Source organism: Pleurodeles waltl, chromosome 3_2 (genome assembly GCF_031143425.1).
Source record: "Pleurodeles waltl isolate 20211129_DDA chromosome 3_2, aPleWal1.hap1.20221129, whole genome shotgun sequence".
Taxonomy (NCBI): Eukaryota; Metazoa; Chordata; class Amphibia; order Caudata; family Salamandridae; genus Pleurodeles; species Pleurodeles waltl.
Window position 1 is genome coordinate 91,354,737 of NC_090441.1, and position 23,172 is coordinate 91,377,908.

Here is a 23,172-nt window from a genome sequence, read left to right on the forward strand (position 1 = left end):
TAACATGGCATTAGACATTACATTTGGTATTTAGGTTAGCTACCTATTGGCTTTAACATGGCATTAGACATTACATTCTGTATTTAGGTTAGCTGCCTATTGGCTTTAACATGGAGTTGGACATTGCAGATGAGCTGTGTTTTTCCACATGGTAGACCAAGCTGTGTTTTTCAAATAGAATTCACACAAACCCTAACATAAGAGAGCGTATATTTGGTGTTTTCCTTTCTGCTCAGCCTTGGGAAGAGGAGGGGCCTAGGAGATCTGACCAGTCTCCAATGGCTTGTTTTCATTTCCCGAGTCTGAGAGTAAGGGGCACGTTTTGGTAACGGTCGCCCTGGGGCAGCAGCAGAGGGAGATCTTTCAGGACTTCGGGCAGGAGCGGACGTCAGCTGCCTGTCTCCCGTTTGGGTGGAAGGTCTCTTTCTCGCAGTTGAACCGGAGTCATCAACTTGAAGCTAGGAGAAGGATGACAAGCAGTTATAGGCCCTACGGTGATGCAATTTTGACTTTTATGCTTTGCTTTGAAGTTATGCTATAATATAACCACATGTATTTGCTGTGTACATTGCAACTGAGAAGTAGTTTGATATATTTTGCTTTCATTGCTGCTACTACTTTTAAACGTGTCCTTCCAACCTACTAATCTCGTCTTTCAGGAACCTTGTGGTGAAGTAATAATAAATGTCTTCTTTAAACTAAGAAGTGCGTTCCAGAGAAGTTTTGTCAGCTCGGTCATAAGATAAGAGAAGGAAAGCAAAACAGTAGCAGAAAACCATTCCAGGCATAATTAAACTGTCCAGGCTTGACCTAAAAAAGAATCAAAGTACGTGATACTCCAAACTGATTATTGAAAGCTTCTGGTTTATGTAATTCAATACCGTCAAATTACAAAATGTACTATTTAATGTACCATCAAGGGCTTATCTAATTGATATTTACTTAAAACGTCTATTCATCTGCCACATAAATCCACAGTAAAACAAGGTGGGAAGTTATTTTCTTCTTGATCTTTAAAGACAAAACAAGCAAGGGCGCTCTACTGGTAACATCCTTGCACTGGGACTACATAACTCTGCGCTACATGGAATGATTAGGACAGCCAAACAAGTTTACCTGATGGGGGCTTAGCAGCCACGCACCGAGGTGGGCTAAGTGCAGATGTCGCTATATAGCACCAAATATCTTGAAGATGCTTTATTACCTTTTTAGATGTTTTTCATTTAACCGTTAACATATCAATTTGATGTCACGTTTTTGGTCATATAAGCCAGCACACAGGCATCGGAAGAGGAGTCTACAACATGAAAGTAAAGCAAGCAAGGCATTAACGGCTTCACCTAGCATACGGTGGCATTACCTGTGCAAAGGAGTCTCCAGCAAGCTACAGGAAACAAACGCAAATCATACATATCTGTACCTGATATTAAAATGTCAGTGCCTGGAGGATACCAGACTACACCTGGCATAAAGGGGAGACAACTTCAGAGCCTGCAATGCTGCACCCTCATCTATGACTACTATACCCGAGCATAGAAGCAAAATGTCCTTAAAGTGGGCAACAATTTGGCCTATGATAATTTTTCCTGGCATAAAATGCTGAACAAGGTCACAATGATGTTACCTGAGAAATGAAAATATAGATGCACAAGTTATGGTAGCTGGTATTTGTAGCTCAATTGTCTTGTCCAAGTTGGATGGTAGAGATGAACTTTGTATGGCTGCAAGGGTGGGTGGAAGATGCCCTGTGGGGGAAGACTTGAGTGTGGTTCATAAGGAGAGATGAGCACTGATCGTGCCACAGTAGCATTATCACCGAAGCTACATGAACATATGCTGAGTAGCATGGATGAAAGTAAATTGAAAAAAAAGCACTATGATTCAGTCAAGGCTGGATGCGTCACATGTTTTTTTTGGTTATTTTCAACGATTCTGCACAGTAGCAGCTTTGTTGTACAACACGGCAAAAAAAAAAAAAATACATTGTCAATCCAAACGACCTTGCTTGCTTAGACGAGCCATATTAGCTTTGCCAATCCTTGTTCCAATTATTGCCTGTGGTCATTTTGGCCTAATATTATATAAAGGTATAGCAACTATACCTTTTTAGTGACTACATTCTTCTTAAATAAACGGTTTTATACAAAGAGTCATGACTGGGAGTAGCTTAACAGAAACATATCACAAAACAGAAACCTCTGGCAAGTTCTTAAGTGGTCTCCATACTAATCTGTTATTCTGAACTAAATCCATAAAAAGACTAGAAACAGTCCATATCTGTATTCTCTGCAATGTGAATTCTAGGCTACATATGCGAATACAAGTGACATGGAAATTCTAATCGGGGCTCTGGGTTCATTCCAACCAACTTTAATAAGGTGTTATTCTGTTGGTGACTCAAATACGAGTACTAAAATTGTCATAAGGAAGCACAAAGCAATAAGAAATAAATAGATGTGGAAAGGTTATACTAATTGGCCTTTTACACTACAATACCACAACAAGTCATGTCACTTTATTACGACACGTTATTAGAAAAGGCTGGATTATTCAAATGTTTGGAGAAAATAAAAAAAAAGAAGGCTTTTCCTTTTTTCTCTTCCAAAGTTTTCTGGAGCTTCCCCTCAAAACCAAAAAGGTCCTGCCTCCTGGTTTGGCTTTGTAAGCTTAAGGCACCTAGTGCCTAGGGACAGCCAGGAAGAGGAATAGTTTCAAAATCAAATCCTTATACTAAGTGCACTAGATATCTCCCTACAAGAACCTTTAAAAGTTTCTCCATCAAACCTGAGCACTTTCCAAATAAATAAAAACTGAAATTTGCAGGGAAATGTTTCTAAATCCAAGGCTAGGCTAGTCAATTTTTGTCCAAGGCTAGACAATCAGGAACCTCGTCCCACATCATTTGATATGTATATCAAACCATCTTGTCTTCGGGAGAACCGTTTGGGCAAACTTCTTAGCTGGCCTTCTCATGAAGAACCACCTCCACCACATTCCTGCTAAGTGCAATGAAACACGCTTCTACTACACCTGGCGCTATAGAAACATCTAATAATAGGAAGAACAAAAAAAAAAAATACACGGTTTAAATGACCATCAATAAATAACAGCAGGACCTAGTGAGATAAGCTTGCCTCTGAGTGTTTGTCACTAACCACTGTGCTTTGTGGAGAGCATGTTGAAACTGTTTTATAAATAAAGTTAATAAAGGAATGTGTATTGTGTTATACATTTGCATTGTTGTTAATTTCTTAAATGTTTATTGCAGGCTGTAGCCTTCGTTGCTCTCATTGTTATCTCCTTTAATTAGTTGGTATGCTCCCACTCCTCCCCCCCCGTCTCCCTTCTACTTAGACTCTCCGGAATGTGGTGAGAGCCTGGCAGGACTTGGGAGTGGAGCGGATGCACTGTATCTTGTTGGTGGATGAAGTTTCCTTTTTATGGATTTATGTGGAAATAAACCTGAATCTTACATCACTCTACAGCTGCCTCTTCGTGCTTCTCTACTGTGGATTATCTGCAGACACCACATTTTTCTGGCGACGAGGATGGGATGCCCTAATTTCTATGTCCCGTGAAATCTTTAATCCTTGGAAACTTCAACACTTCTCAGCCGTGTTCAGAGACATTTTTAAAAAAAAGAAAAAAGGAAGAAGGGGGGACTGTTTTTTTTTCCTTTTCAATTTTGTCTATTTCCCACGTTAAGCCGTTGCCTAACGTTTCCTTTTTTTATTTACAATTACCAGCACGCGTCCATTAGCAACCGCTTCCAGTTGCTCGTGCCTTCTGACGTGTTTAGGAGACATGCGCGTTCCCCTTCTGGCTGCGTGCTCTCCCACACGTCTCCCTTAGCAACTGTTACTACAGCTGCTCTAGTCAGCTGTTCAAGTCTTCTTACGCGCTCGAGACGTTCTCTCAAGCTTTCTGTTGGATGCGTCTCTCCTGAGCGACTGGTGCTGCCTCTCACGTTTGTTTTCCCTCCTGCTGGTTACAAAAGCATTTACAAGGCAAGTACTGGTACAACAGAAATAAAGTATCTGTCTACGTTATTCTTTTTGCATGGATTACTGTTACTCTTCAAAGCACCTAGGAATTTTTGTCGTCACATTTCAGGCTTCAGTGATATAATTCTACCACATAAGCTTAGTTTTTTTTTTTTTTTCTTTTTTTCATTTTTCTTGGCGTTCTATTGTTCTCTTATTTTCAGCCCCTCGGTGGTCCTTACAGAAGCCTTACTAGTTGTGGACTTTCTGTATTTTCCATTTATGTTTTAAGTATAAAAAAAAAAATGCAGAACATTACTCCACCTCCATTTTTACCTGGAGATCCACCTATACCTTGGCATAAATGGAAAAAGGTCTTCCTGATATATATGCGTGTCTGTGGCAGCAATTTGTCATCTGAAAGAAAGAACTCTGTCTTACAGCACTGTCTTGGTGCTGAAGGTCAGGAAATCTTGGAAACCCTACCTGCCATATCATCCTGACATGGTGACAATTCTGTGAATGAATTTGAGTCTCCTTTACTTAGATTGGACAAACATTTTCTACCAAAGGTTTCAATTATTTTACAGCGCTTCTACTTTTGGAAAACGCAAGCAGAATGAGGATGAGTCAAAGTAAGAGAAGCCTTAAGGGCAAAGAATGATCCGACTTTGGATGAAGTCTTACTTATTGCCAAACAAGTTGAACATTCAATGTCTTGCATAGAGAATATGAGGAAATCGAGAAATGCGTCTGTGGACGTCCAAGTTCTCGATGCCAAAGCTAAAAACAGACCTCAAGCAAGTAACAGAGCTAGACTGTTATGTTTTAGATGTGGCTCTACAACTCATCTTGCTAATAGTAAAGTGTGTCCTGCCATTCATGCCACTTGCAACAAATGTTCCAAGAAGGGACATTTTGCCAAATACTGCAAATCGTTAGCTAAAACGTGAGTCAAAGTTCAGGAAGTTGAATGTGATGATGATCGAGACTTTGTTCTTCAGATTATTAATGATGTCAATTGTGTCGCTAATGTACGATGTGAGTACCCTTCTGACACTGTGGAGGTGAATGGGACATCTATCTCCATGATGATGGATTCGGGTGCGAAACTTTCTCTGGTCTCTGTTTCAGATTTTACGAGATATTTCATGGGGAAAGTTTCTCTACTGGATCCTGATATCATTCCTTACAGTTATGGGGGCAAACCCATTGAGTTGAAGGCCACTTTGAAGCCACCATAACTTTCAGGAGAAACTCTATAATTGGCAAAATATATGTTCCAGTGGTTGGCGACACAATTCTAAGTTGGCCACACCAGAAGATGCTGGGCCTTATTTTGAATCCTAATTCTATCCCTCAAGTGTTGGTTCAGAACGTATGCAGCATCAAAGAAGACATTATGAGTGAATTTTCTGATGTGTTTACCTCGAAAATTGGGTGCATTGCAGGGTACAACATCGTATTTGTCTGAAAGAGGGTGCCCACCAGTAGCGTGCAAGGTCAGGAAAATTCCTTTCACTTTACATGACAAAGTAAAGTCGGAACTACAGAGATTACAATCAGAGGGAATAATTGAGGAAGTAGAGGCTGCACAGGTTTCTCCTATTGTAGTTGCTGTAAAAAAAAAAAAAAAAACAGGCAATATCAGACTCTGTGTGGACCTTCGGCATCTCAACAAAGCTGTAATTGAAGACAAGTTTCCATTGCCTAGTATAAGTGAAATGGTCAGTCTTCTAGGTGATGCCAAGTATTTCACTACTTTAGATTTGAGTTTGGCATACCACCAGGTTCAGTTATGTGAAGAATCCAAATTGCTAACATCTTTCATCACTACCTTTGGTGTGTTTAAGTTTAATAGGATGCCCTTTGGTTTGTGCTCTGCGGCTTCAGTGTTTCAAAGACTTATGTACAACATCCTTGGTAAGACAGATGGTGTAAGTTTCTTTCAGGATGATGTTCTTATTTTCTCTGACACGCTTGAACAGCATCTCCTTAAGGTTAAAGAGGTCTTACAAATTTTCTGCAGTAAGGGCATCACACTAAAAGGAGAGAAATGCAAGTTTGCATGCTCAGAAATCACTTATCTGGGTCATGTCATTTCTGCTGATGGGGTGAAACCAAAGGAAGAATTGGTTAAAACTATTGTCAACTTAGCTGATCCTGTGAGAAGGGAAGATATGCAAGTGTTCTTGGGTATGGTCGAGTTTTACTTTTAGTACGTTCCCAATTTTGCCAGTAGATCCAGTTGCATTAGAGGTTTGCTGAAGAAGGATGTTGAGTTTGTTTGGTCTGAGGAGTGCAAGAAGGAGTATGTGGATTTAAAGAATGCGTTATCTTCAGCCCAATGCCTCAGTAGCTTCCGCCCAGGTTTACCCTGCTGCGTAATAACAGATGCATCAGATAAAGGTTTAGGCAGTGTTCTTAAGCAATGGTGTGACGGTAAAGACATCACGATTGCGTTGCTTCCAGAGCACTGAGGGGAGCGGAGTCCAGGTATTCCACCATTGAAAAAGAGGACCTGGCTATTTATTGGGCGATAAAAACATTTAAACAATTTCTTTGGGGGTCTCACTTTGTTGTACAGTTTGATCACAAGCCTTTACAAGAGGTTTTTGACAAAAAGGGTCTAGATTGCATTTCCACGCTCATCTGCAAGTGGATTGTTGGTCTCCAAGATTTCCAATTTTTGGTTAAATATGTCCCGAGACGTGAAAACTGTACAGCAGATTGTTTGTCAAGGTTAAGATCAGTTAATTGGGACCAAGATATTGACCATAATTCATGGCGGATTGATGAGGACGTCAAAGTTTGCGTCTTGACTGATGGTTGCATTTCTGAGAATGAGTGGTTGATGGAGTTAAATAATGATCAAATTTTAGGACATATCAAGGAATTGTTAGAATCTAATCGTACTCCAGCTGATTGTGAAAAGGATGATGTGTATAAAAAAGTTTGGAACGAGCTTTCTGTTGAGAATGGTTTCGTTTTGAGGAGTGGGAAGTTAATTCCTCCGTCTGGATTACGAGAAAAATTGTTACGCCTTGCACATTTAGGTCACCATGTTATTTGCAAAACCAAAGAACGTTTAAGAGGTACGTATTGGTGGCCGGGGATGGATTTAGCGTTAGAGTTGTTCGTGACTGTGTGGAATGCAAATTTGCTGATAAGACGCTTAAATGTAGGTCTCGTCCCTTGGAGCTTAGGAAAATCCCGAAAGATGTGTGGGAGGATGTTGCCTTAGACAGTATGGGACCGGTAGTTTGTGGTTCTGTTTCTAAGTATATTGTTGTTATGATAGACATGTTGTCTTGCTGGCTAGAAATCCTGATTACTTCTGACATAACATCTCAGTCTATAACAAACTTTCTTGCAGGAGTATTTGCTAGAGAAGGAAACCCCAAGTGTATTATAACTGATAATGGGGTTCAGTTTACCTCAAAACACGTGTGAGTTTTTATCATCAAGAGATATACATAAAAAATGTGCCTTATACCACCCTGAAGCTAATGGGATGGTCGAGCGTTTTAATAGGACGCTAAAGGAAGCCATTCAGGTAGCTAAATTAGCAGGGCATAGTTGGACGGATAGGGTGAAATTCAAAGTTGAAAGCTATAGGTACACACCACACACCAGTACTGGTCAATCTCCTTTTGTACTGTTCAGGAAGAGGGTACCCCACACCAAGATAAGCCCTGCCTGGGTGAAGAATTATATTAGAAATTATTTGAATCATGAGAATATTAAAGAACTTGCTTTAGCCAGAGAAAAGACCCTGCAAGAGAAGAGGAAGTTAACATATGATCTTCGCAAATCTGTTAAACCTCTGATGGTTGCAGTTGGAGATTCTGTCAAGATTAAACTACTGAAGAGGATTCGTACTGGACTTTCTCATTACAGTAAAACATTTAAGGTTATCAAAGTGTTTAAAGGGGCTGTCAAAGTTGATGATGGGCGTATTTGGAATTTGAACAGAGTTGTTAAAGTGTAAAAAACAAAATCCCCTTCCTTGTTATAATATAAAGGGGGGGTGGTGTAGTGTGTTATACATTTGCATTGTTGTTAATTTCTTAATGTTGATTGCAGGCTGTAGCCTTTGTTGCTCTCATTGTTATCTCCTTTAATTAGTTGGTATGCTCCCACTCCCCTCCCCCTCTGTCTCCCTTCTGCTTAGACTCTCCGAAATTTGGAATGTGGTGAGAGCCTGGCAGGACTTGGGAGTGGAGCGGGTGCACTGTATCTTGTTGGTGGATGAAGTTTCCTTTTTATGGATTTATGTGGAAATAAACCTGAATCTTACATCATTCTACAGCTGCCTCTTCATGCTTCTCTACTGTGGATTATCTGCAGACACCACAGAATGCCCAGGTATAGCCTACTACAGCAGGCAGCTTGACAGAATGAGTGAAACTGTTACTGGAGGACTGCATAAAAAGAAGGCAGCTAGTGGATTTTGCATCGGCAGGTGAAAAATATATCAGTCTGCTCTTCCCCAAAATACCGGTTAAAATCATTTAATTAACCTAAATTCTCACCATGCATACATTACCACTGAACTAAAGGTTATCCAGTATGACAACATGTCTGTGTTCTAGCACTCTGGATCACGCGCCCTGTATAACAGGAATCTCCAGCTTTTTTCTGGTTCACATAATAATAATCTCAAGTTACTAACTTATTATCCGTATTATTAAAATAATGCCCACTTCATAAAAGATTCCATTAATGGTTACTGCTAAAACTAACCACTACAGTGCATAAGGTAAGGTTACCAACAAAGAAAAGAAAGCTTTATTAATTTTGAATGCCTCTATATGCCATCTCTCTCATAAACACAATGCCCCCTGGCATCTAAAAAAGAACATCAGTAACGCAACTCCCAAAACAGTATGAATTAGGAGATTTAGGTGATACCAGGGTCACATTGAATAAGTTGCCCCAGCTGATGACCTTTACAGTGCATTTTACAAAGTTTGTATAGCATTGTTATTTTCTGCCCTTTGTGAGATGAATAAATAACATCAACAAAGCTACAGCTCAGGAATCCATGCAACCGGCAGTAAAATGATTACAAAACCAGAAGGCATGAACCATACACGTTATCATTTAAAATGTGGAGATTAAAGTTATTCAAGAGAATGTTTACTTTTTATGAGAATACTACTAGCTAACTACATGGCTAATAAAATTACTAGCAGTGGCTAATCTGGTCATGTTAATAACATAAGGTAACCAATAAATATAAAAGAAGACTAACAAACTGATGCTGTAGGAAGCAACCAAGTATTTGCGCTTAGAGAGATCTTAATAGGGCTTTGCTGTTTTCCCACTTAGATTATGGCACCTAAATCTATGTGACAGTCCTCAGAACAACATCTAGAATCTTAAAAGAAGCAAAGCCAAGCAGCAAAGCTCTGATTGAAACTAAAAGATTTAAACGAAAATACCTACAGATGCTGACAACCACAGATATCAGTTTAGGCGAAAGAGAACATGATGACCCATACCTGATTCAATCAGATGGAACATGAGAAGAGAAGAATTTAGGTGCTCCGCCCCAAACTTTAAAATGCTGCAGGTCCAGACCACAACTGTCAGCAAGCATCCGTCCCAAGTCCGGAGACAGACAACTGACTTTTGTTTTCACATTTGTCAAGGAGACTTCAGGAGAATTCCTTCCTTATCTACTTGGTTGCACAAAAAAGCAGCAAAAGTGTGATAGACTGGCATTTTACAAAACAATGAATTAGATAATTATACTACGAGTCAATTTGAGTTGTATGCCATTCACATTAACAAGGTTAGGAGTAGGTAACTTGACTAATTTAAAGCTTTTTACTCTGGGGTAAACGCAAGAATTTCAGAAGATGGTTTCATCACAGGTATTTTTGGTTTGGGTAGAGGTTTAAGTCAGTGACATCTGGATTCTAACCTTAATGTTTTGTTTTTTTTAAAATCTTTTTATTGAATATTTTAATGAACAATTCTTACAGTGATTTAATAAACAGCGTTGATTATTATGCAGTTGTGGAGTTCCTTTACCGACTTCTTGCTTCTTATCATCTTATGATGTTAATTATTTAATGATTTACAGCTTGTATCATTGTTACATTTGGTTAAATGGGCACTGTGAGAACGATGAAAAAGAAAAAAGGAAGTGAACAAAAAAAAAAAAAAATGAGAAAGAGAAGGAAAAAAGATATATAGTAGATTGAGGGGGGTAGGGAAGATGCTGACGGGGGGAGATGATCTATTGGGCGGACTTGAGGACATCTTTTTGGGTATTTGGTGGAACGGCGGGCCCGCAGGGGAGTTGGGGGTTCAGTATAAAAGTTGCATGTATTTTCTTTAGGGTAATGGGTGGAGGTTCTCAGCAGGAATGTCTTGTTACTTTTATTTGGTGTCTGTGTTGTACCGGTGATCTAGGGCGGGCGCGTGTCTTTTTCGAGTAGCTGTTCTAGGAAGGTGTCCCATATCTCCGCATTTTTAACCACAATCCCTACGTCTCTTAATGTATTTAATACATGTATTTCTGCGTTCGTCCAGTGGGTTAGATCTTTAGTCCATCTGTGTATATCTGGGGTACAAGGTGGCTTCCGTTGTGTTGCAATGAGTCGTTTAAAGATGATAAACGCTAGGTCTGCACATCTATGTTTTTGTTTGTCCTTGTTGCGCCTATGGCGTATGCCTAAGATGCAGGATTCAGGTGTGGGATTTAGCGAGAGACCCGACCACTTGGTTATCTGTTGTGTGACGGTGTGCCATGTGCAGAGTAGTGGTGGGCAATTCCAGGTCATGTGGTAAAAATCTGCTTCCGTGGTTCCGCATCGTGGACATTCGGAAGTTGCTTGTGGAAACATACGTTTTATGCGAAGTGGGGTTAAATATGTCTGGTGTAGATAATTAAGTTGAGTATATCTGAAACGGGCATTGCGGTAAATTTCCTGTGTGGTTGTGAGGGCCATGGTCTATTGTTGCTCTGTGAGGGGTGTGTGCAGGGCCTTGTCCCAGTATGATTTAGCTTGTGTTTGTGTTTTTACTGGATAGGCTTGTAGTATGCGGTATATCCGGGAGATGCTTGATGGCGTGCCAATATCTGCTAGTAGTTCATGAAGTGCGGGTGCTATTGGTGGTTCTGAATTACCTTGGCCCCATGTTTTACGTATCAATCCTTTGAGTGCCCCGTATGTGATGAATTCACCTGGTCCTAGAGTGTATGTCTCTGCCAGTTTCGTGTATGTAATATATTGCTCGTCTTCATATAGGTCGCCGATCTGTTGCAAACCTTTTGCAGTCCATGTCGCTAGGTTCAGTGTGTCATGTAGTTTATTTATCCCTGGTATGGCTAGTAGGAGAATCTTTGGTGAGTATAGTGGTACACGGGTTCCCTTTGATACATAGCGGTTCCAGGTGCGTTCAGCAACTGTCATTAGTGCGTTTTTATGATGTGGAATGAGTGTGCCCCCCCCCCCATAAGCCAGTCTAGTATCTTTGTGCATCCTAGTTGTGTTATCACTTTGTGTCCCTCTGGATTTGGGGGGGGGGGGGGGGGGAAGGGGGGGAAAGGGGGCCTTGTAGCCAAGTCGTAATCCAATGCAATTGTGCTGCTGCATAGTAGAGTTCGAGGTGCAGCACTCCCATTCCCCCCCTTTCCACTGGGAGGTAAAGCTTAGCTACAGCCACCCTTCAGCATCCATTCGCCCATATCATTCAATCAACAGTTTGGTTAATTGTACGAAGAGTGTTTTTGGTAGTATTAGTGGTAGTGCTGTAAAGTAATAAAGTAATTGAGGAAGCACTATCATTTTGGCCAGAGCCACTCTCCCCATGGGCGAGAGGGGCAGGAAGCACCAAAAGGGTATAGAGCTTTTAATTGATCTAATTGCTCTATCTAGGTTGCCTTCTTTTAAATCTGTGGCGCTATGATAGATATGGACTACTAAGTATTTAAAAGTTATGTGTTCCCACTTTAAGTCATTGTCGATTGATGCTCCGACATGTGATTCTGGGGATGGTCTCATGGGGAATATTCACGATTTGGCCCAGTTGACACGCAGGCCGGATAAGTCTCCAAAAGTATTAAGTAATTGCAGTATATGTGGAAGGGGTTTGGTGTAGTTGCGTAGGTATATTAGTGCATCGTCTGCATATAATGAAACTATGCGGAATTCTTCGCCGTCTAGGATACCCCATTCTGCTGCTTCCTTGCGTAGTCTTGCAGCGAGTGGCTCTATTGCAAGTGCGAACAATAGTGGTGATAATGGACAACCTTGTTGTGTTCCTCTACCTATATCGAATTTTTCTGAAATGATTTCGCCGGTTTTAATCCGTGCTTTGGGATTAGTATATATTATGGATATCCAGCGTATAAAGCCTGCGCCAAATCCCATTTTTTGTAGTGTTGTCATCAACAAAGGCCAGCCCAGAGTGTCAAAGGCTTTTTCTACATCTAGTGACACCGCCACCCGCGAGTGAACTAGTCTCGGAGTCTTGGACATGATGCGTAATAAATTTCTAATATTAATAAAGGTATTGCGCCCTGGTATAAAGCCAGATTGGTCTGGGTGTATCAGGGTAGTCATTAGTGGTAGTGGATTTTCCCTAGTATTTTATAATCTGAATTTAATAGGGATAGGGGTCTGTATGAGCGGACGTTTAAAGGGTCACGTCCTTTTTTATGTAAGACTACAATTGTCGCCTCCCTTGGTGTTTCTGTGAGTTGTCCTTTTTCGTATGTTTCTTCTAGCATTGTTTGGAATGGTACGATTATCTGTGGTGTGAAAGTTTGGTAGTATTCGATGGGGAGTCCATCTGTCCCTGGAGTTTTATTATGTGTCAACTGTTTTAATGCCTGTAATATCTCGACTCTTTCGATTGGTCTATCAAGGTTTATAATTTGTTCGGTGTGTAATCTCTTCAATGGGGCGTGCTGAAAGAACTTTACCAGTTGTAGCAGGTGTGGGGGGGTGCAGTTGCGTACAGTGTACTATAGTATTGTTTGAATGTCTCATTATTCTCTTGCTGTGTGTTTACCATTGTTCCTGTATCTTGTCTTATAGCGTTTATGGGTGTGACTTTCTGTGTCCCTTTTGCTAGCCACGCTAGTAGCCTGCTAGATCGGTCGCCTTCGGCGTGTAGTCGTGCTGTGTAGTGTCGATAGTCAAATTTGCGCAAGCGAGTCTCGGTTATGTTCCATTGGTTTTTGAGGTTAGTTAATTCGTTGCTATTGCCTCTGCCCAGGGCCAATTCGCATTCCATGTTGCGAATTTGCCCTTCAATATCGTGCAGCTTTGCACTTAGTTTCCGCAGGACCCCACCTGCCGTTGCTATGCAAATGCCTCTTATTACTACTTTGTGTCCGTCCCATTCTGTAGCTCGTGATGTTGTTGTCTTTGTGTTGATTGCAAATTAGGTTTCTATTTCTTCTGCTATTTTGGCTTGGAAAGGGGGGGGGGGAAGAGACTCGCAAAGTAGGATGGGTTGCAGGCGTCATGTTGGAATACATGTTGGCTGTCTGCCCTATTTTAATGTTACCAGTAACGGGCAGTGATCTGATAGGGTTTTGGCCAGGTATGTTGCATTATGTGTCATGTATGCTAACCTGTTAGTGCATAGTAATAGGTCTATTCTCGTATGGAGTTGATGTACTGGTGAGTAAAAAGAGTATTCTCTATCTATGGGGTGTAATCGTCTCCATATATCTTGTAATTCTCTTTCTTGTAGCCATTTATTGAGTGTACAGGACAAAGTCCTGCACTGGACGTCTCTCGTTGAAGGGTGTGATCTGTCCATTGACATCTCTATTACGCTATTAAAGTCCCCCCCCCCCATATAGTGGGTGTGGCCGGGTCATACGGAATTTGTGTGGTAATGGTTCGAAGGAATTCTCCTTGTCCTGTGTTGGGTGCGTACAGCCCAATTATTGTTAGTTGTTTCCCGTCTAGCTCTCCTTCCAGACAAGTGTATCTTCCATTATTATCTGTGTGTACATCTTGGACTGTGTATGGTACGCCAGGGCTATCCATATTAATACACCCTTCGCGTATGTCGAGGTTTTAGTACCATGTACTATACCTGACCAATTTTTGTCTATTTCACTCAGTTTGTGTGTTGTAGCATGTGTCTCTTGCAAGATAGCAATATGTACTTTGTGTCGTTTAAGGTACGAGTGTATCTTACGTCTTTTAGTCGTGTTGGCTAGTCCCCTAACGTTCCATGTTACTATGTTAAATGACGTCATATTGTGTAGATTGCATGATATAACACCCATGTCCCGGGTCCCACGCCGTCTCGACCAGCCCCCCAGAATCTCCCAAGTGTTAAGATATCGAGCATCTTATGGAGGAAAAGGAAAGTAAACAAAATAATAAAACTTATATTGGTTAATCTAACTGGGGACTGCGAGGCACAACTGGTGCAACTGTTTACAGCAGTTACTTCAAGGTCCATTCGGTAACCCATTGGGTTGGGGGGGTGTTGATGTATTGTCCAGAGTGACTCCGATTTTCAGCCCGTATGGATGTATTTGCGTCCCTTCTTGTGTTCTGTATTGTGCCTTCTGTGGTTGTAGCCCGCGCGTCGTGCCAGGTTTTCTTTCTGCATGTTCCTTGCTTCTTTTTTTTTTTTTTTTCCGGGTTTGCTTTAATTTTGAGAGGGTAGGGCCATGGTATGTTTGCTGTTCTACTATTGTTACTTGGGTTCGTGAATTCGCACAAGGAGAGTCCTGATGTTTTAGCTTTAAAAGGTCATCCTCTAAACGTGGACTCTTCTAGTCAAAAACAGGAGGGAGATCATTCTCCTATCTAGTGGCCCGACATTGGAACAAGTTTCCTTGATAATAAATGTCTAGTGCCTACCACTGGGAATTTCCGAAAGCTGATGAAAGCATGGCTGTTTTACACTACCCAGGAGCATTTCTTCTTCAGTCAGCTCTCCTTAAGGAGTACCAGGAAGACCATGCCTGGAAATCATTTCATCTTAATACGAGGACACTCTTCCGGGAGTGAGTGGGAGCATTAGAAAAGCCATTAACATAACACCCAAAGGAAGCTCCCTTGAGTAGAGTGTGAAAGACCAGCTAGATCGAGGACTTGGGAGGCAGTGGACCCGGGTGAACACAAACTGACTCTCTACACGGACCACCTAACATTTTTTATGTCTGCCTGGAAAAAAGCATTAAGATTATTTCAAGGACAAACACTGCAATCTATATCTCTGACTGCAGCTACCCCAAAAATACATTGTTCTATCACAATTCTTCAGCAACAAAATCACAGACATTTACAGCAACACACAACTGGACTCAGCAGACCTCACCAAATGGCTCCCAATCTTACCCAAAGAACCAATGCTAATCACAGGGCCCATCATCACCCAGAAGAAACTGCCCCCACCATGAAGTCCATCCACTAAGGGGACCCATGGCCACACCACACCAACTCTAGAGGCCTGCAACCCATCAGTCCCAGCCTCGCACCCATTCTGAATGCCTCAACCTCTTCCTCGCCCTTCCCAGAGGCTTGGCAACTCACTGCTATCCTCTCATTCTTGAAAAAACTGTCTGAGGGCCCTTCAACATTCGCCAACTACTACCAGATGTCCCCTATAGCACTTTTTTTTTTTAAAAAGATACAAAAGCAGCTATGGCTTCCTCACATCACAAATACCTTGTACGTAGACCGAGTTGAAATTATGTTCTTCCTCAATCTGCTTTTGCTGCCTAGCATCCAATCGTCCAACCAACATAAAAACAATTTAGAGGAAACACTCGATATATCATACTCTAGACGCTATTTTTTTTTTTTTTTACAAGCATTTCAACTGAGTCAAAACACAACCACCAACATCTCTATCACCATAAGGTCCTAAATCTTTGTCCATATAACTCCAACGCATTTTCACTTTCTTATGTAAATTCCTTAAGAGAAAAGTTTCCCCCAAAATATAAACATTGCAATCATAAGGGACCCACTGGCACTCTACTATTAATTTTAGATCTTCTTTGAAATTAGAATATCATCCCAGCCAACGTGTTTCATCTTAAACAACGACTTTTTATTCTTCATCACATAAGGAACAAAGTAGGAGGTTTCCTTCAAGAATCCATACCGCAACAGGTGAGGCTGTAATCACTGTAATTTCATCGAAGAGTACTTTTGACATCATTATCCATTTATTTTCTAGTCTCCTCACATGGACAGCCACCTATGTTCTAGTCCATGTATGCTCTACAGCCTCTTCTCGCTGCTCAGTGTCCTGGGCCAGAGAACCACCTACATCTTCCTCTGCACCTCTCCTTTGGTGGCCCCTCTCAGCCACTGCCCCCCCAAGGGTCTGCCCCGACAGGAACACACACGGTCTATTTCAGTTCACAGGCTCGGTGTTGGTCAGGCTCAAGGGGCAGTTACTCGCAGGGCCCGTCCTAGCTACTCTGCTTCCTCTCTGTGGTGAGTCTAATCCCTTGAGCAGCCCTCTAAACTCCATCTTTCTCACCCTGGAGACCACCATCACCTCCCAGGGGCCAATTAATATTTTTAAAATATAGAAAGGGGGTGTGCGGCTCCACTCCTGGGCCACTTATGGCTCCAGGGACCACCACCTCTGTGTTGCAAGCCCGAGTAAATCCATGGAGGGGAGCCATGCTGGCCCCTCACCCCCTCCTGGAGCCATATATGGCTGTGTGGACCGCCACCCCCTTGCTATCTCTCGAGGTGCCCATCCCTCAGGCAGCAGCTGTTTGCATTTGCTTGGCTGGAGCTGACAGCTCCAGCCAAGCACACGCAAACATAACTCCGCTCCTAGCAAGCGGGAGTGTTAAAATGCTTCCGCTTGCTGTGATAGGAGTTTCCATCTCTTTCCCTGCCCGCTGTCATGCAGGCAGGGAAAGAAATGAAAACATTGCTCTCACACATAAGGGGCCACAGGACCACCTCCGGGAACCACATCCTCCCCGGTGCTACATTTAATGAATATATGCATGATCCCCTATATAGTTATTAAAAGTAGCCTCAGGGAGGTAGTGGGACCGGGGGGGGGGGGGGGGGGGGGGGAGGGCAGGGGGGAGGGTTCACGCACGGCACCCCTAATTATTAGGTGCAAGCACAAAGCGCTCCATCCCCTGATGTAATCTCTCTTTGGGCTTGTAACCATGCCCATGTCATGTCAGTCTCTTAAATTGGTTTGTGGGCTTGCCTTTTAAAATCTGCTTGCTTTCATTAATGTAAGACATGCATATGTCATGCCTTTTCCGGCATTTAGCCTTCCACGAGTGTACCAACCAACTACTGGAAACATACGAGGCTCCATGTTTTCCGTATGGTTTCTGGGCTACTTTTTCTCTTTATTTTGCATCGCGATTGTGCTGTGACAAGAAAGGTTGGGTTAGGAGTTTACAACGATAATAGCTCTAACTTGATGAAATGTGAGACCCGTTGCATTCCAAATGCTTGTTTTTACTTTGTTGCGCTGGGGAGGCCGTGGTCCCTGGAGCCCGGTTGGGTGTGTGCGGCCCCCAAAAGAAATTTAGGTAGACCCAGGGAGGTGATGGACCCAGGGCAACGGGGGGGGTGCCCATGTGCCTCTCCAACAACTTTTTTTTGGTAGCACCGGGGAGGTGGTGGTCCCTAAGGTGGGTCCATCTGCCTCCCCCCCAACATGTTTTATTAGGTAGCCCCTCTGAGGTGGTGGTCCCTGGGTCCTGGGGGGGAGGGAGGAGGAGAGGGAGTGTACAAGGTCCCCTCCAATTTTTTTTTTAGGTTGCCCCAGGAAGGAGGTGCATGGCATGGGGTTGGGTGGTAATAGGAGGCTGACCGCAGGGGGGCAACCCCCGTGCATGGCCAAAGGTCATGCATGCCGCTGGGTTAAGTGGTTATAGGAGGTTGGCCAAAGGGCCTGGCCACAGGCCAAGCCAGCCAACCTCCACCATGCACTGCCAAAGGCAGCGCGCAGTGGTGGTTGGATTAACGTACATTAACTAAAATTAATTTACGTTAAAAAAAACATAGAAACTCAATGAAAATACCTAAGGTTACAGGCATGTTATAGTTTAGAAATAGAATTAAAAAACAACATAGAAGTTCATATAAAAAAATTACAGGGATGTTAAGGTAAGGCTCGCATTTTAAATGTACAAAACCACAGAAATTCAGCTAAGAGTAATTTCTATTAACTATAAATCGTGCCCTAAGGTAACTATAACTTGCGCCCTTGACATGCACTGTTAAGTAAAAAGCAATATGACCACGGCACACAGAAATGTACAATTCAAATTCGTATTGAGGAAACGTATCCCCGGTAGTAAGATTCAGGATGTGGAGAACAAAGTATGAAGGTCCCATTATGTAGTAGGTAGAAATCTTGTGGTATGGATTGTGTGTAGGAGGAAATACCTACGCGCTCCTGTCAGACTTTTCAGGTGCTCCAGGATACATGCAGGGTCTCGACCCAAGGCTTATCAGGGCCTCGCTAATTTACCCTGTTACCACTGGATTCCTACATATCGACTGCCGTGAAGTATTTCCTCCTACACACAATCCATAGCACAAGATTTCTACCTACTACATAACGACCCACTTACCTTATCATCGGTTTTCTCCAATACTCATTCCCTTGGCCGGATGGCCCAGCCTTGATGAGGTCACCTGAGTGACGAAACACGTGTTGGCTGTATCTCGAAGACGACATAATCCTGTGGCAAACTGTGCCTACGATTAAAGACAATGTGCAATACCAACTTGGGACCTTCATACTTTGTTCTCCACATCCTGAATCTTACTACTGGGGATACTTTTCCTCAATACGAATTTGGATTGTACATTTCTGCGTGCCGTGGTCATATTGCTTTTGATGTTATTGTGTAACTTGGCACACATATTTGTGCCTACTAGGGTAGTAAGGCACCCGACCACCTGGCACCGGCTTCTAACTTCATTGAAATTTTTCCACTATACTGGTTGATACTCCACGGAGGTGCGGCATCTTTCACCCTTACTACCCTTGTGTTTTTATGCACTGTTAAGTACACGACATATTACAGCACTTATGACATCTTTGATAACATAATTTATAATAATATCAATGTCATATTTGCAGTAAACTTTTTGAGGAAAAAACTGTGCATGATGGGTCACGAGTTGTAGTCACCTTAGGGCACGAGTTACAGTTACTTGAAATAACTAACAGCTGAAATTCTATGGTTTTGTACGTTTAAAATGTGAGTCTAACTGTAATCTTTGTTTTTTCAATGAATACAATATATATATATGAAAGAAAAGATCTCCTGATCTGCGTGTTACGGCGCACTTAATTCTCCGGTGGTGCTGGTTTGAGGCAGGACAACCATATTTTCAAAAAACAAGATTCTCTTTCTGTTTTAGCAAGAGAAAACCGCACTCTGTCGTTGTGCCAAAAATACCTTAACTTTTAATACATTAGTGAGATCATAAACAAACAAACAGGAATCCCCTGACGCGTTTCGGTCTCACCAGACCTTGTTCACAGGTGTTTCCTGTGTGCTAATTTCGGCGCTTAAAATAAAGTACTCCAAAGTAACAGAAAAAATACTCAAGTTACACCACTTATCAAGAGTTACTCCATAACATCACTAAATATATATACTTTAACAAAGAAAAATTAAACGTTTTTCTATATACATATTTACCAAATTGTAACAGTGTTTTGACTACAATCCAAGGTGTTTTTCACTGAGTTCCACATTGCATTCTGGTATATGTAGTTTATAGCATTTCATTAAATCAAATTATTTTTAAATATATGTCATAAAATCTTATTTCAGCGACTAATGGAGACTTCAAAACAATTTCTGAGGTGTGTTAACAAAATATAGGGGCCCTCATTAGTTTTTAATTTATATTCACATTGGATTCATATTCATGTATTGCATGTTACCTACAATAGCACAATCCCCAAAGTTTCTTTTAAACAAGGCCCTCGCTAAATCCTGCACCTCTGATGGAAGAAAATTAATGTTTGGGTATTATTCCTTCAGTCAATTTATATTGATAGCACCAAAATTGTATGTCTATCAATATAGATAGGAGCTATGCAACAGCGAGACATATGGAACAGAAACATGATAGCAAGTGGGAACTCATGACATTCTATGTAATTGATCAGGTACTAAAATCAGAACGCGGTGGTGACAGAGAAAAGAAATTGCGTCAACTAGAATCCAGACATATACTTGATATCCGATCTCTCACCCCGCTAGGTTTAAACCAGGATGAGGAGTTATTTGTACACCTATAAGAGTTGTCATAGCTCATAAGATGTTTCCATTCATTTATTTTATGTCATTTCCATCAATTGATAAGATGCTTTCTTTCCCGTTGTCATTTGTCAGATAGACATACAATTTTGGTGCTATCAATATAAATTGACTGAAGGAATAATACCCAAACATTAATTTTCTTCCATCAGAGGTGCAGGATTTAGCGAGGGCCTGGTTTAAAAGAAACTTTGGGGATTGTGCTATTGTAGGTAACATGCAATACATGAATATGAATCCAATGTGAATATAAATTAAAAACTAATGAGGGCCCCTATATTTTGTTAACACACCTCAGAAATTGTTTTGAAGTCTCCATTAGTCGCTGAAACAAGATTTTATGACATATATTTAAAAATAATTTGATTTAATGAAATGCTATAAACTACATATACCAGAATGCAATGTGGAACTCAGTGAAAAACACCTTGGATTGTAGTCAAAACACCGTTACAATTTGGTAAATAGGTATATAGAAAAACGTTTAATTTTTCTTTGTTAAAGTATATATATTTAGTGATGTTATGGAGTAACTCTTGATAAGTGGTGTAACTTGAGTATTTTTTCTGTTACTTTGGAGTACTTTATTTTAAGCGCCGAAATTAGCACACAGGAAACACCTGTGAACAAGGTCTGGTGAGACCGAAACGCGTCAGGGGATTCCTGTTTGTTTGTTTATGATCTCACTAATGTATTAAAAGTTAAGGTATTTTTGGCACAACGACAGAGTGCGGTTTTCTCTTGCTAAAACAGAAAGAGAATCTTGTTTTTTGAAAATATATATCTCTCTACACACACACACACACACACAAACACTGAAGAAGAAAAAAAAGGTTACAGGGACGTTATAGTTAGGTTCTGAATGTACTCATACAAAACCATAGAAATTCAGCAGTTACACTTAGAGTTCTTTCAAGTAACTATAACTCCCGCCCTAAGGTAACTGTAACTCCTTACACTAGGTAATATAGATATATATAGAAAAAAACATTTGTTGCAGAGAACTACCGAAGACAAACACTATCTGGGTTCACACCAGTGCCAATCTTGGTCTGTGCTCTATATTGACACCTGGGTAGGGATCTTACTATGTTTACACACAGTAGGGTGACCAGGCGTCCCAGATTTGTCGGGACAGTCCCGTTTTTTCACTAGCTGTTCCGGAAGATTTCAATAAATAAGGCTAATGTCCAGGTTTTTGGTGGGGGTTGACTGAAAACAGTGAGAGGTACTTTTTTAGGTGTTCCAGAGCAGGGATATGGTGCTGGGTTTAAAAAAATGTAATTGTATTCATTTTCTTAGTGTCTGTTCTTCATTCCGATTTTGATGAGGGATGTCACTCTGCGACGCTCAGTTGATGTAAAAATGTGGTCCTTCTATTTCTGCAAAATATCCCAGGTTTTTGGTGCTCAAGATCTGGTTGCACTATTACACATGGCTCCAGCTATGACCTTTTTCTCGTTTTTTTTATGCATAAAACGAGAGCTGTCTGTTCTGTCAGGATTTGTGACGATGTGTCCTGCGGTTTATACCTTGACAATCCCGGGTGTCTGGGTTCCCCTGTCATATCAACCTACGTATGCCATGCTCTTATTTGTGATGCCATGGTGCAAACCCTGGGCGGCCCCTGTCGCCACCTTCGGGGTTTATGCTTTATACCTATACCGGGTTCTGTTTTCTCGTGGTTCTCCTAGTACAGACTCAGGCTCTCGTTTTAGTGCAATTCGGTTTCTATGCTCAGATTGTTTTACGTGTTATAGATACAACAGGCGTGGTTTCGGTTTTAAGGAGCCATACTTGTAACGTGCTTTGCCTCTTCTGTGCGTCCATTAGGTACATTTGTTCTGACTCTTCTGTTGGCCCGCGACTGAATCTGGCCCTCTGCTAGTCTGTCTAAGCGTGTGAGACTCCAGCTACGCTTTCACAATTCAAATTAATACCCAGAGATAGCTGTCTTATTTGATCAGACTTGTGTGTAAAGCAAAATCTATGTTAACAAGGGGCATGAAAGTCAGGCTATGTTTAACCTGTACTACTCTGCCAGGTCTTCATATCGCAGGCTCGCCTTTCTGCTGATTTCTGTGCAAAGCTTTAATTATGCATCAGTAGTTCATACCTGTTTCAGGCTGCATCTTTATACAAAAGTCTACGCAGTGTGCCAGGTTGTTTCACACCGTTCGTGGTGCATTTATTTTTATATAGCGCTAACGAGGCGTTGGTGACAAACAGCGCCCTGTGGCCGTACCTGCGTCAGGCTGCTCCTGTACTGTAGACGGTGTCGGCGCTGCTGCCTTTATACTTGAGGTCTCTGGCTAACGCTGCTGTCATCGAAGATCCCCAGGCTCACACCGCAGGCCTCAGCACGAGCCCTAGGGCCACAAGCCCGGCGGCAGGCCTACAAAGAGCCCCTCCGACTGCCGAGCTCCGGAGGGACTCATTGGCGGCACAATCAGAACATCCTTGGGGTTTCAAGGACATGTAATGCCCCGGAGTGTGAGCTCTAAGACAACAGTCTTTAGAAGTAACTACACCACATACTCTCTGCAAAATACTGCTGCATTTCGACTTCCGGGTGACGTGCCGTTCTAGAAACTGAAGAAGGACCATAACAAGAACTACATCAGTTGCCATGTTGGTTTGGGATACCATTGTCTTTATCGCTCAAATGCCGATGCCATTTTGTATACAAGGAAATAATATACGTAAAGAGGATGGGTTTTAACTCCTACGCTGCCAGGCCTTTCTGACCCCTGTGCTCTACATTTTGTGGCCATTTTGGGGTAGTTAGAGCTTAGGCCCCATAACTTTTTGTCCACTTAAGCTATCCACGCCAAATTTGCGTCCTGTTTTTACAACATCCTGGGAATTCAAAGGTTTCCAGGGTTTGTGGATTTCACTGGAGGG

At 41.8% G+C, this 23,172-nt stretch overlaps 1 protein-coding gene across 1 annotated transcript in view; it reads right to left on the reverse strand.

The window, feature by feature from the left end:
* The window catches only part of TMEM248 (transmembrane protein 248), an 85,734-nt gene extending 62,887 nt beyond the window's left edge, over positions 1–22,847 (reverse strand). Inside the window, exon 1 of the mRNA XM_069226870.1 lies at positions 22,514–22,847. The gene's annotated coding sequence lies outside the window, so the exon portion shown is untranslated. The remainder of the gene's footprint in view (positions 1–22,513) is intronic.
* Positions 22,848–23,172: the final 325 nt, after the last annotated feature.